This window comes from Nicotiana tomentosiformis, chromosome 8 (genome assembly GCF_000390325.3).
Source record: "Nicotiana tomentosiformis chromosome 8, ASM39032v3, whole genome shotgun sequence".
In the NCBI taxonomy this organism is placed as follows: Eukaryota; Viridiplantae; Streptophyta; class Magnoliopsida; order Solanales; family Solanaceae; genus Nicotiana; species Nicotiana tomentosiformis.
In genome coordinates, this window is record NC_090819.1 from 31,338,707 (window position 1) to 31,349,304 (window position 10,598).

Consider the following 10,598-nt stretch of genomic DNA (forward strand, 5'->3'; position numbering starts at 1 on the left):
CATAGCCAACGTCACCGTCTTGGCGTAACAATCTAGAATAGCATGATAGGGCGACAACCAGTCCATGCCCAAAACAATATCGAAATCCACCATACTGAGCAATAATAAATCAGCCATGGTCTCAAAACCACTGATAACAATCAAACATGACCGATACACACGGTCTACAATAATAGATTCACCCATGGGTGTAGATACATAAATAGAAGAACTCAAGGAATCACGTGATACGCCCAAATACGGGGCAAAATAAGATAACACATAAGAATAAGTGGAGCCTGGATCAAATAAGACTGACGCATCTCTATGACAGACCGGAATAATACCTGTGATAACAGAATCGGATGCAACAACATCTGTCCTAGCAGGAAGGGCATAATATCTGGCCTGGCCTCCCCCTCTAGGGCGACCTCTACCTGCCCGACCTCCACCTCTAGCTGGATGTGCAGGTGGAGTGACAACTGGTGCAGTAATCATGGCCTCAGAAGCCTGAGGACCTTGTGGAATAGGTAGGGCCTGAGAAATCCATAGAGGTGCACCCCTCCTAAGTATGGGGCAATACCTCATGATATGACGAGTGTCACCACACTCAAAATAAGCCCTCGGAGGACGTGGCTGTTGGGACTGGCTCGGGCCTGATCGACTAGTCTGTCCGCTGAAAGCACCGCATACAGGAGGTACAAAAGACACTGGTGGTGCATAATATGGAACCTGAGGTCTGGGAGTAGTCAGAATACCACTAGAAGCTGAAAGTGCTGAAAGAATAGGACGGCTCACATAACCTCTACCATGACGGGCTGCAACTGGGGCACGAGAATTATTATATGTTCCAGAATCTTAGGGTCTCTTAGCTTCCCTCCCTTCCCTCTCCTGAGTCCGCATACCTTCCAATCTTCTAGCAATTGACACCACCTATTGGTATGTGATGTCCATCTCTAGCTCTCGGGCCATACTGTATCTGATACTAGGGTGAAGACCCTCAATAAATCTACGAACCCGCTCTTGAACAGTAGCAACTAAGGCTGGTGCATGCCTAGCCAAATCACTGAATCGGACGGCATACTCTGACACGGTCATAGAACCCTGGCGCATGTGATGACCCAAAATATCATCTTTAAATTTAATAGTTAATTTTGTGTTCTAAGACCTCAAAAAGCACTATTTATCGTTCCTTGACTTGCGTGCGCAGTCCATAAAATTTTCAGAAAAGTTTTCAGGTGAAAAATAGATTAAAATGTGAATTAGAGCTTTAAAACTCAACTAAGTTGACTTTGGTCAACATTTTGAGCAAACGGACTCGGATAAGTATTTTGATAAATTTGGTAGGTCTGTATCGTGATTTGGGACTTAGGCGTATGCCCGGAATCAAATTCCGAGGTCCCTAGCCCGAGATATGGAATTTTGATGAAAAATTAAAAGTTTAAGTTCAAATAGTGACCGGATGTCGAATTATGTGCAAATGACTCCGAAATAGAATTTTGATGATTCCAACAGCTCCGTATGGTGATTTTGGACTTAGGAGCATAATCGGAATTTTATTTGGAAGTCCGTAATGGAATTAGGCTTGAAATGCCGAAAGTTGAATTTTTGAGAAGTTTGACCGAGGGGTTGACTTTTTGATATCGGGGTCGAAATCCAATTCTGAAAATTTTTATAACTCAGTTATGTCATTTATGACTTGTGTGCAAAATTTGAGATCAATCGGAATTGATTTGATATGTTTCGGCGCAAAATATAGAAGTTAGAAGAATTGAAAACTCATAATTCGATTCGATGCGCGATTCGTAATTTCGGCGTTGTTTGGCATGGTTTGAAGCCTCAACTAAGTTCATATTGTATTTTGGGACATGTTGGTATATTTGGTTAAGGTCCCGAGGGCCTCGGGTGGATTTCAGAAGGTTAACGGAATGGATTTCGGACAAAAAGGAACTGCTGGAATATTTTTGCTGCAGAAGCTATTTTTGGACAGCAACCGGTGCAATCGCACAGCTGACTTTGGAAGCTTATATCTCGAAATCTATAAGGAATCTGAAAATTGTCAAAACATGAAAGTTGTAGCCCTTTGATTCTAGTTTCCAGAACGATAAACCATTTATCATTCAGACATTTATACAAAATGTTATGATCGATTGACTGAAGCTGGTATTGCAGATTTTTGCTACAGCAGTGTGCATCGCCAGAAATTTCTGCTGCACAGGGCTGACTTTGGGAGCTTATATCTCGTAATCTATAAGGAGTTGGATGATGAGAAAAACATAAAAGTTGTAGTACTTTGTATCTAGTTTGCAGAACTTTAAACCGTTTGGCAGTTGGAGTTGAGTACAAGAAGTTATGATTGATACACTACAGGCTGTCGAGGAAGAGTTTGATGTTTTCAACATAAGCATGTAATGATCCAAAAGTCCATTTTTAGTTCTAGAGATCGAAATTCGATTTCGAGACTTTCGACATTTTGATAATAAATTATATGAGTGATCTGGAAAGTTTGGTCTAATTTCATCAAGTCGCGATTGAGTTTTAAGCGCGAAATATGAGTTAATTGTTTAACGAGCGAAATTGGTATCACATTGAGCAAATGAGCTCCGAATTGAGTTTTGATTGAACGAATGGGTTCGTAGTTTTATTTGTGACTCATAGGAACAAGAATCGTCGAATTCCGAGTTTGTATGATAGAGTTAGAGCCTTTTTAGTGAAATAAAACTGTTGGTGTAAATAGTCCTGGTGTGCACCTTTAGCGACCAGATGTGACACTTTTAGCGATGGGATTGGACTTTAAGCGACCGGAATAGTGTTTTTGGGGCAGAAACTTAAGGACCAAAAATGGTCATTTCCTTCATTTCGTTTTGGAGTTTTGGAGCACGGTTCTTGGGCGATTTTGAGGATTTCTTCAAGACTTCAACTTGGGTAAGTGTCCTATATCCAAATGTGATTATATTTCATAAATCCATGGTCATATTCATCATTTATTTCGGATTTAAATGGAAGAAATCAAGATTTTTGCAAAATCTTCCAAAAATAAAAATTTAAGATTTGGAGGTCGAGTTGTTATCGGATTTTGGTAAAATTGGTATGGGTGGACTCGTAATTGAATGGGTTGTCGGATTTTATAAGTTTTGCCGGATTCCGAGATGTGGGCCCCACGGACAAATTTTGAACTAATTTCGGATTTTAATGAAAATGTAATATTTTCTTATGAAATTGATTACTATAATTTTTGTTGACTGTATCGAATTACTTATGACTAGATACGAGTCGATCGGAGTCTGAAAATTGCGGAAAAAGCATAATACTTTATTAAATTGGAGCAAGTCGAGGTAATTGACTTGTCTAACCTTGTGTGGGGGAAATTTCCCCTAGGATTGGTATTGATGTGATTATTGAAATGTATTGAAAGTCGTGTGCACGAGGTGACGAGTGTATACACGGGCTAAATTGCGAAAGATTATATTTTTAAATTGTGTATATCACTGTTGCGCATTTATTAAATTATTTTATCTTGTTATATTCTTCATCATTGATCTGAGATATATACTTCAAATTTGTTTGATCTTTTCTTACTAATTGTTTTACCTGTTTAGTTGAAACTTGGTTTCTTTTATTCTGTGCATTATTTGAAGGTTGATTTTCTTTAAATTAAATATTATTAATATGAAGTATTTGACATTTTTAAACTTGATATTGAAGCAACGTAGTAAAGATTTTGAAATATTATTTTCCTAAATTATTTACTCCTGAATATTTTTATACTCATTGTGAGGGAGCCGTGAGCTCTTTATTGTGGAAAACTATTATTGATGATTTATTTTGGCATGAGCCGTGAGCTCTTTATTGTGGAAAAATATTGTTGTTGAATTATTTTGGCAAGTTAAATTATTTGAGCACTTGAGGTGCAAATTGTGATATATTGTGATATTGATACGCATGCAGTGGTATAAGGTCTGTGTGTTGAAACGCATGCGGTGAGATAAGGGTGGCTTGATACGCATGGCTAGTAGGGAAACTACTAGAAGTCATGCGGTGTGATAAGGGTGGCTAAAACGCGGGATGCTATTTCGGGAAAAAAATATTTTCTTTAAATAAATTGTGAAGGCTCCCGCGGTGATATAAGGAAATGAGATATTGTGAATTTATTTATGATTTGAGACTACGAGGCGGTACCTCGGGAGTACCCTTGTTGATATTGATTTATGGTCATAGTTGCTTTCGATTAATTGTTGTGATTTTCATAAAGTTGAAGGAAATTCTGTTTTGATTCCACGAGATATTATTTGTAATTATTTGATGCCATTAAATGTGACATACTATTTGATTCATTTCCAATGTCATTTTATTTTACTACATTGATAAATATTTTACCATGCCATTATTATATTCCAGTAGGGCCTCACCTGACCTCGTCACTACTCTACCGAGGTTAGGCTTGGCACTTACTAGGTACCGTTGTGGTGTACTCATACTACGCTTCTGCACATCTTTTTGTACAGATCCAGGTACATTTTACCAGCCTAAACATCAGTGAGTTACCTGCGCACGGAGACTTCGAGGTATATCTGCCAGCGTCCGCAGACTCCGGAGTCCCCTTCTATCATTTTATGTTGCTTCCTTATATTTTATTTAGACCTTGACATATAGAGACATTGAGAATAAATTCTTAGAAGTTTGTGACTTATTTCTACCGGGTTTTGGGAGTTGAAATTGTTTGAATTGTAGTTTATTTATTTCATATATTTATTATTATTCCGCATTGATAGGCTTACCTAGTCTTAGAGACTAGGTGCCATCACGACATCCTACGGAGGGAATTTGGGGTCGTGACAAGTTGGTATGAGAGCACTAGGTTCATAGGTGTTATGAGTCACAAGCAGGTTGAGTAGAGTCTTGTGGATCGGTACGGAGACGTCTGTACTTATCTTCGTGAGGCTATGGAACAGTTAGGAAAATATTCACTTCTTTGATTCCTTATCGTGCGACATTGATTTAGCTTGAACATATATCTCATATTCCTTTGTATCCACTTGTGTATGACATTGCGCACTCAATATCAGTTGTGCGTCAACGGTTCGTGATGCCTCAGATGGACTACGAGGGAGCCAGAGATGCTCAAACCTTGCCTTAACGTGTGGTTCCGACTGAAGATGTGGGCATATTGAGAGATCACCTAGTGAATCATGTGCGGGGTGCAACGGACATTGGCGTCTGGTTAATTTATACGAGCTATGAAGGTTATTATTGTGGATCATCGGACATTGTGACCTATGAATTCACGCCGTCCACTATCAATGGGTGGATTGCGGGGTCATGTATTATATCAGTTTTGGGCCTGAAATGCATATATGTGGTACTGAAAGGCTCCCTAAAATTTACACATGTTTAAGACCTGAGATTTTGTAGAGGATAAGGTTGGGACTTGCGGTATGTCCGCCTCCTTAATAATCCTATACTTCAATATCAAAGGAGTTATAGAAACAACTCTAAATTTGTAGAAGGTCTACTCAGCGTGGACGTCATTGTTGTGGATTTTGGGGTGCTTCGGAGTAAATGCACTTGTTGACGAGAGTCTGGACTATGTGGTTCATGACAAGATGTGTCTGTATGGAGCTCTACTTTTGTGATCGTTGCGTATAAATAGGGGTAAGGGTTACCCCAAAGAAGAATCAAAGAGTATGTTAAGAAATGGGTCAGCTCAACAGTGTTGAGTCAGCATAACAAAAGAAGAAATTTGCCTTGGGAGAGATAATTCTCCACCAGTGTTCGTGGTAAGCCTATGAAGAGGGCAGACCAGCCAATGCAACACCGCCCACTTGGCTCAGTTCTCATAAACGCTTTTGAAAAAGTTTGTTTTCTGGACTCTCCGTAATATGTGGCGCATAGGGTTTGAACAGTTGCATCATGTCACCATTGACGATGTCAGAATATGCCATCAAGTTTAATAAGTTAGCCCGTCATACTCCTACTTTGCTTCCTACAGCCAGAGGGCGAGTCCATAGACTCATTAAATGACTTAATTATAATCGTAAAATTTTGTACGACTCGGGAGCTACAAGCTGATACTTCATTTATGCTAGTTGTACAAATTGCCAAGATATTAGAATGTGTTCGGGGTAAGGAAAAAGGAAACTAAGGAGACCAAGACGTCTCGAGGTTCTAGGGGATTCAGTGGATTCTACTCTACAAGTATAAATCATTATGGCGGGGGCTCAGGCAGTCGTCCAGCCTAGTCCGCACATCGGATTACTCGGGGTGCTCCAGTAAGTTCTTTTAATGCACCACCGACATGAGTTCCTATAATGGTTATTCCAGTTATCTGCACAGACTCAATATGAGCAGCCTAACCCGCAAAAGGGTTGTTATGAATACGGTGATACTAGGCACATCATGAGAAAATTATCCCAAACTTGGGAGAGACATATTTCATCAAAGCACTCAGGCTACGTGCCCCATTGTAGTTACTACACCACCCACACGACCAGTTAAGGGTGGAGGATAGACGGGTAAAAGGCGTCCTAGAGGTGGAGACCCAGCCGTTGATATATTTATTTTACGGTATGGCAGAGGTCGCTACATCAGATGGTGTCGTTACAGGTACGACCTCGATTTAATATAAAGGAATAATTTCCTTAAGTTGATTCGGTTCTCAATATCGAAATGAGTCTTCCTATCGTGCTCCACTTATGAGTGAGCTTCATAATTCTATAATTTACTTATGTGTTTACCCAGTTGGGAGATTTTATGAAGATAACTATGCCTATCATTTCGTGTTGGTCACTAATAAGAGCTGCGAGGCTAAATGTGGCTTTCTGTTACTCATTTCGGTAAATTTTGATGTAAATTCCGAATAATTAATTGCAAATTATGAATTATATGCCCTACCGGTGTGGCGTTCATTATGTGTTGTGATTGGGTGTAACCGAAATTATTTAAAAGGAGAAAATAGAAATTTTCAGTTGGCACGATGTGCATATTACTTGTGATTCAGAACTGAGGAAGAGATCCTCACATTTTTATATAAATTGATATGTTTAAACCGGGCTACGAGCTGTGGTGAAAGTTATATAAGGACGAGATCCTTGTGAGAAAATTCTTATGTTTAAGTTCTCCCTTGTGAAATTAAATTTGTACTATAGTACTAATAGGGAGTCATGCCTGTTAGGCTTATTTGAAAATTCTTATATGAAATTCTCTGTGCATAGTTGCCAATTTTGTGTTGTAATTATTGAGTTTTAACCTATGAGGTAGGTTCCCGCCTAGGTGACGTTAAATGTGACTCGTTAATTCGGGTAAATAATTTTGAAGTCTTCATGCCTCGCATCTAGTTATCAGTATTGTGAAGGTTTGCAACGAGATTTTTGTTAACATGAGGTTAAATGACGATTCTCTAATTGATTATGAACAGCTATTAAGACCAAATTGATCCAAGAGGGTGCCCCATTTACAGGGTCAGACGAGTGTGAGTTAAGCTTTCAGAAGCTCAAGATCACTTTGACTCCAACACAAGCGTTGGTATTACTTACATGTTCAAGGTCTTATACTGTGTATTGTGACGTGTCGCGTATTGGTCTCGACGCGATGTTGATGCAAGACGGTAGGGTGATTGCCTACGCGTCTAGATAGTTAAAGGTACATGAGAAGAATTATCCAGTCCATGACCTTAAGTTAGCAGCTATTGTTCATGCCTTGAAGATTTGGCGGCATTATTAGTACGGTGTCCATTGTGAGGTCTACACCGATCACCGAAGTCTATAGCATCTATTTAAACATAATGATCTTAATTTGCGGCAGCAGAGGTGGTTGAAGTTGCTTAAGGATTATGACATCACCATTCTCTATCATCCTGGGAAGGCCAATGTAGTGGCTGATACCTTGAGTCGTAAGGAGTTTGGGCAGCTTAGCATATTTACCGGTAGCAAAGAGGCCTTTGGCCTTGGATATTCAGGCCTTGGCCAACCAGTTTGTCAGATTGGATGTTTCCGAGCCGAGTCGAGTTTTGGCTTGTGTGGTTTCGCAGTCTTCTCTTTATGACCGTATCATGGAACGTCAGTATGATGACCCCTATCTGCTTGTCCTTAAGGACACAGTTCAGCACGGTGATACCAAGGAAGTCACTATTGGAGATGAAGATGTATTACGGATGCAGGGCAGGCTATGTGTGCCTAATGTAGATAGTTTTCGTGAATTGATTCTCCAGGAGGCTGATAATTCGCGGTACTCCATACATCCGGGTGCTGCGAAGATGTAGCAGGACTTGAGGCAATATTATTGGTGGAGGAAGATGAATAAAGACATAGTGGAGTATGTAGCTCGGTGTCTAAATTGTCAACAAGTGAAATATGAGCATCAACGACCTAGTGGATTGCTTCAGAAGTTAGTGATTCCAGAATGGAAATGGGAGAGGATCACTATGGATTTCGTTGTTGGGCTCCCACGGACTCAGAGGAAGTTCAATGCAGCTTGGGTGATTGTGGATAGATTGACCAAGTCAGCTCATTGCAATCCTATGATGACTACCTACTCTTCCGAGCAGTTGGCTCGAATCTATATTCGCGAGATTGTCAGATTTCATGGCATACCGATATCTATCATCTCTGACGGGGTACGCAGTTTACATCATGGTTCTAGAGGGCAGTACAACGTGAGTTGGGTACTCGAGTAGAGTTCAGTACAACATTTCACCCTCAGACGGACGAGCAGTTCGAACGCACTATTCAGATACTGGAGGATATGTTTCGTGCGTGTGTGATAGATTTTGGGGGTGCTTGGGATCAGTTCTTACCACTTGCGTAGCTTGCTTACAACAACAGTTGTCAGTCAAGCATTCAGATGGCTCTGTATGAGGCCTTGTATGGTAGGTGTTGCCGGTCCCCAGTGGGTTGGTTAGAACCGGGCGAGGCTAGGCTATTGGGTATAGACTTGGTTCAGGATGCCTTGGAAAAGGTTAAGTTGATTCAGGATTGACTTCGTACAGCCCAATCTAGACAGAAGAGTTATGCGGATCGGAAGGTTCGCGATGTTGCATTCATGGTTGATGAGCGGGTATTGCTCCGGGTTTTGCCTATGAAGGTTGTGATGAGGTTCAGGAAGAAGGGCAAGTTGAGCCCTAGGTATATTGGGCCTTTTGAGATTCTTGAGAGAGTTGGAGAGTTAGCTTACAAGCTTGCACTACCACCTAGTCTCTCTGGGGTTCATCCGGTATTCCATGTTTCCATGCTTCGGAAATATCACGGCGATCCGTCTCATGTGTTAGACTTCAGTTCGGTTCAGTTGGACAAGGATCTATCTTATGTTGAGGAACTAGTGACTATTTTGGATAGGCATGATCGAAAGCTGAGGTCAAAGAACATTGCTTCCGTGAAGGTTCAGTGGACGGGTCATCCAGTCGAAGAGGCGACTTGGGAGACCGAGCATGATATGCGCAACTATTATCCACACTTATTCACCAGCTTAGGTACTTTTTCTAACTCCGTTCGAGGACGAACGTTTGTTTTAGAGTTGGAGAATGTGATGACCCAAAATGTCATCTTTAAATTTAATAGTTAATTTTGTGTTCTAAGACCTCGAAAAGCACTATTTATCATTCCTTGACTTGCGTGCGCAGTCCATAAAATTTTCAGAAAAGTTTTCAGGTGAAAAATGGATTAAAATGTGAATTAGAGCTTTAAAACTCAACTGAGTTGACTTTGGTCAACATTTTGAGCAAACAGACTCGGATAAGTGTTTTGACAATTTTGGTAGGTCTGTATCATGATTTGGGACTTAGGCGTATGCCCGGAATCAAATTCCGAGGTCCCTAGCCCGAGATATGGAATTTTGATGAAAAATTAAAAGTTTAAGTTCAAATAGTGACCGGATATCGAATTATGTGCAAATGACCACGGAATAGAATTTTGATGATTCCAACAGCTCCGTATGGTGATTTTGGACTTAGGAGCGTGATCGGAATTTTATTTGGAAGTCCGTAGTGGAATTAGGCTTGAAATGTCGAAAGTTGAATTTTTGAGAAGTTTGACCGAGGGGTTGACTTTTTGATATCGGGGTCAAAATCCGATTCTGAAAATTTTCATAACTCAGTTATGTCATTTATGACTTGTGTGCAAAATTTGAGGTCAATCGGAATTGATTTGATATGTTTCGGCGCAAAATATAGAAGTTAGAAGAATTGAAAACTCATAATTCGATTCGATGCGCGATTCGTAATTTCGGCGTTGTTTGGCATGGTTTGAAGCCTCAACTAAGTTCATATTGTATTTTGGGACATGTTGGTATATTTGGTTAAGGTCCCGAGGGTCTCGAGTGGATTTCAGAAGGTTAACGGAATAGATTACAGACAAAAAGGAACTGCTGGAATATTTCTGCTGCAGAAGCTATTTTTGGACAACAACCGGTGCAATCGCAGAGCTGACTTTGGAAGCTTATATCTCGAAATCTATAATGAATCTGAAAATTATCAAAACATGAAAGTTGTAGCCCTTTGATTCTAGTTTCCAGAACGATAAACCATTTATTATTCAGACATTTATACAAAATGTTATGATCGATTGACTGAAGCTGGTATTGCAGATTTTTGCTACAGCAGTGTGCATCGCCAGAAATTTCTGCTGCAC